We start from the raw sequence: 4,263 nt of genomic DNA, 5'->3' as shown, positions 1-4,263 counted from the left end.
TCAGTTAGTTGTTTGGTTATGGTTTGCTTAGATTCCCATTTCTTCTGTTGGGTTCCATTCAGCATTCCCTTTGTGGTCTCCCTGACTTCCTTCAGCTCTTTGTTAATGGATTCCAAGAATACCTTTTGTGATCATTATGTATCCTCATCCTGCTCTCTCAATTCCTGTATTACTCTTTGCTTAGCTTCCTCACGTTCATGCCATTCCTGTAGTTCTCTTTGAGTGTTCTCAACCTGCTCATGCCATTCCTGCCTTTCTCTTTGAGTATTCTCAAGCTGTTCACGCAATTCCTGTATCAGTTTTTGAGTAGCTTCCTCACGCTCAGGATATTCCTTTATAAACCTTTGGTTTGCCTCCTCTCTCTCCCTATCATGCTCATACACAGTCCTTTGTAGGTTTTCAATCTTTTCCTGTATTGACCTTTTGTTTGGCTCCATTGATCTTTTGTTTGCTTCCTTCTCTCCCTATCATGCTCATACAGATTCCTTTGTATGTTTTCAATCTTTTCATTTATCATGTTTGCCAGCAGTGTTTGTAGAGCTATTTGGGAACTCTCCTCTGGATTATTCATTATCTGTTCTGTCCCCTGATTATCATGAGTGGGAGTTGAGATACCCGGACTTGACATTTTTCTTTTGTTTTTTCCGGCTTACTCTGCCTATTTGGGATGAAAATAACACCAGTTTTTTGCTTGAACACTATCTTAAGGCAAGCATCAACCAAAGTCTATATTTGCACAGTCAATAGTCTGCAGATACAATATAGTTCAATAGAACATCTATTCAACGTCAAACAACTATATATTAATGGGCTACAAACTGCAAATCCGAATTTGGCAAACCAAAAATTATTAGGTTGAGGGAGAAATGTGGGTAAAAAATAGGAATAGAGAGATGTGGGAAGGCACAGGGAGATTTAACTTAACTAAGTCTTAATCTCAAAGCAGGAAATAGGTTGGATAGGATGAAAGTAGAGAGAGAAAAAAGAAAAGAGAAAGGGGGAAAAAGAGACCAGAAAAAATAGAAAAGTAAAAATTAAAAATATTATGCAGAATCAAAAACGAAATATTCAGAGAAGATCGTGCATATAATGCAGAAGGGGTGGTATATAAAGGAGATGTGAAAAACTTAAAAATAAAAATACTTAAAATATTACATGGGTATAAATAGGTAGTAATGCTATTAAGGAATTTAAGTCTAAGAGGTTTTGAACTGAGTAATAAATTTGTGGATTAAGTGTGTACACATGGAGTATAAGGTCTAATAATCGACTATGTGTATATCTGAGAATGTGCACAAAAACAATTAAGTCACATAAAAAGAACAAAAGAGAAGTAAAGGTGAAAAGCATAAGAAAGAAAGAATAAAGATCAGAAGTTCAATAGAGCAAAATAAAAAACAAAAAAAAATTTTAAGAAAAAAAGAAGAAGAAGGCACACACACATATACCACTGAAATAAAAATTATAAGAGGGGAAAATAGTTACTAGGAACCTTTCTTTTCAAAAAAGGTAAAAATTAAAAAAAAAAAACGTTTTAGAAAAAAATTCTTTTAATAAAATGTACAAAAAAAATAGTTCTTTAATTTTTTTGGAAGTGGTGGGAAAAATCCTGTATCTCCCTTGTGTCTGTAACCAGCCTCTTGTTGGAGTCTCTGGTCTGCTTGTGGTGTTTGATTTTCCTATGACTTGGTTGGTTTCTTAAATCAGTTTGTTTGAACAGGCAGAAAAATGCTCCACTTTACCCAGGATTTTGTGATCCTCCTCTCAGGTTAGTTCAATGGGAGGGAGATCTGCTTTGATTAACACAAAAGAGGGAGATGGCTTTTTCCTCAAGTTTGGAGATGCTGTGATGAGGCTAGGTTCTGGGTAGAGTTGAGGCCTTTCAGCAAGCAGTAGCTTTTCCCAGGAGGTAGCTTGTGAGAAACTCAGAGAGCCCAGCCTGGAGCCACTCTCCAGGTTTATGTTTACTGAATTTCAATTGATTGTCAAGGCTGCTAAAGGGAGGGGCAGACTCTGGCTCTGATTACCCAGTGAAGACAGCCACTCTTGGGGCTTGCACCTGAGCTGGGTGATTTTTCCCTGGGTAGAGCTCTCTGGCAGGTCAGTTTAGGTTCTTGTGACCTGCTAAATGACTCTAGTTTTCTTCCAAGGCCTTAGTTGGAGCTAGCAGCTCCACCGAGCTTTGTCAGTATCCAAGATGGAGATGTCCGGTAGTTGGGGGGGAGGGGTGGCCTTCTCTCCTCTGCTCTCTGAGAAGGAGTGAGGACATTTGGCTTCTACTCCCGCCGAGTCTTGGTTCCTGGGTCGTCTCTGGTCTGCGAACTGCAAGATGAAGATGTCTGCTCCTTGTCAGTTCTTGCTGGTGTTGAGTAGAATCTGCTTGTCCACCGTGTCTGGCTCCTTTGTCCTGCATTCTCTGTGTTACAGGATGGCGGCTATGGCCAACGCTGCTACCAAGGCTGCTGGCAAGTGCTCAGATCTGTCTCCTTGCTTGGATTTTCCCTCTCTGTCCTAACTCTGTGTATAGTGATGGCACACTTGGTGTGATTCTCTGGCTTAGGACTGTTCACTGGAACTCTAAAACTGCTTTCTATGCGAGAGCTTGTTTAGCCTACAGCTTCTCCTCCACCATCTTTCGGGAATCCCCTATGACCATGGTTTAAATTTTATTTCTTTGGGATAAAATGACAATGTTATCTAATTTCAAGTTTAATAAAGTTTATGCTATGTAAGGGCCTTTCTAAGGTGAAGATTTAATATACTGATGTCAAACTAACCTTTAATTCTATGAATTACATGTATTGTTACACTTGTATTTTTGTAATCAACTTTTTAATAACTGTTTTTCATTTCTTGCATTTGAAGTATGAAAAATATGGAATACTTCACAAATTTTCATACCATCCTTGTGCAAGTACCATTTTAATCTCTGTATTGTTGTAATTTGGGTAGACCTGCTGCTGAAGCATGTAGTATCCTCTAAATTTAAGTATGTAATGATACAATATTTATACAGGCATATATGGTTGCCTTGTAACAAGGAACCCTTATTGTTCCTAAAAATGCTATTGATCTTATTTCTCTAAAATTCTGTGCATAGTGGAAAAAACTTATATTGTATGGTCGATTGTTCACATTTGCAATTTTTGTCTATAACTATTTTGTCGTTTTCATTTTAAATTTGATCATACTTTGAAACCTTTACAGCTAAGTCCAAAGGTGATGGCTTTTCAAGTACTTATTTATCAACTGAGTTAGCTTTGTGGAGCTAATGGATTCAAAGTAAGCCTTTCTTAAGAGCTATTTCTAAACTTCTGCAGCTTAAAATCTCCTAAATGAGGTCTCAGTGGCACAAATGTCTTCCTGACCCTTACCCTTCTTCCATGTAGGAACAGACCAACCAGAATATCTTACACTGACAGCATAGATTCTTACTGGAACAAAACTAATCTTAGTTACAAGGGTTCATAGAGAGATGAACAATTCAGACCAAATTGTTCAGAATAGAAGGTATTTTATCAAAATGTAATTGTTTGGGCTGGGACGTTGGCTCAGTGGTAGAGCGCATGCCTTGCATGACTGAAACCCTGGGTTTGATTCCTCAGCACCACATAAGCAAAAAGAAAAAAGCCGGAAGTGTTGCTGTGACTCAAGTGGTAGAGCGCTAGCCTTGAGCTGAAGAGCTGAGGGACAGGGCCCAGGCCCAGAGTTCAGACCCCACGACTGGACCCAAAAACAACAACAACAAATATATATATATAATTGTTTATTATACCTATTATTTCAAAAGTAGCTAAAGCCAAAAAGGTGAAAAAGTTGTTTATATGCATGTGTACTTAATATCCTTGCCTGTCTACCATACAACCAGGCAGGAACTTACACTACTGACTTTCTATCACCAAATATGTCCATAGCTCCTGAAGAAGTCTATATAGTTTTCATCGATATTAGGCCTTAAATTGGTAATGTTTTAATCAAAGTGTTTCCTCTTGCCTCCAGGCTTTAAATTTACAAATGGTAAAGCTTTAGGTCTAACTCTACCCTAAACTGAGGTAGAGATAATGGAATAATACTTAAAAACAGAGTTGCCTTTGATAACCTAACCAAAACAGAACAGTGCATAACAATTTCTTATATCATATATACTTATATATTTTATATTTATATGTGCTGATCTTAAATTTCACACAGTGAATCTTACTAGAATTAATTCATAATTTGACAAATAAATTGAAATTTATTCCCATTAATAGATTGGAACAT

General features: G+C 37.5%; 1 pseudogene; it reads right to left on the bottom strand.

Moving 5' to 3' along the window:
• Positions 1 to 2,869: 2,869 nt before the first annotated feature.
• On the bottom strand, positions 2,870 to 2,969 carry LOC122124749 (annotated as a pseudogene).
• Positions 2,970 to 4,263: the final 1,294 nt, after the last annotated feature.

This window comes from Dipodomys spectabilis, unplaced genomic scaffold (assembly GCF_019054845.1).
Source record: "Dipodomys spectabilis isolate Male_0828 unplaced genomic scaffold, ASM1905484v1 ptg000242l, whole genome shotgun sequence".
NCBI lineage: Eukaryota > Metazoa > Chordata > Mammalia > Rodentia > Heteromyidae > Dipodomys > Dipodomys spectabilis.
Note: the sequence above shows the minus strand (reverse complement) of the source record. Positions and strands in the feature narration are given on the sequence as shown.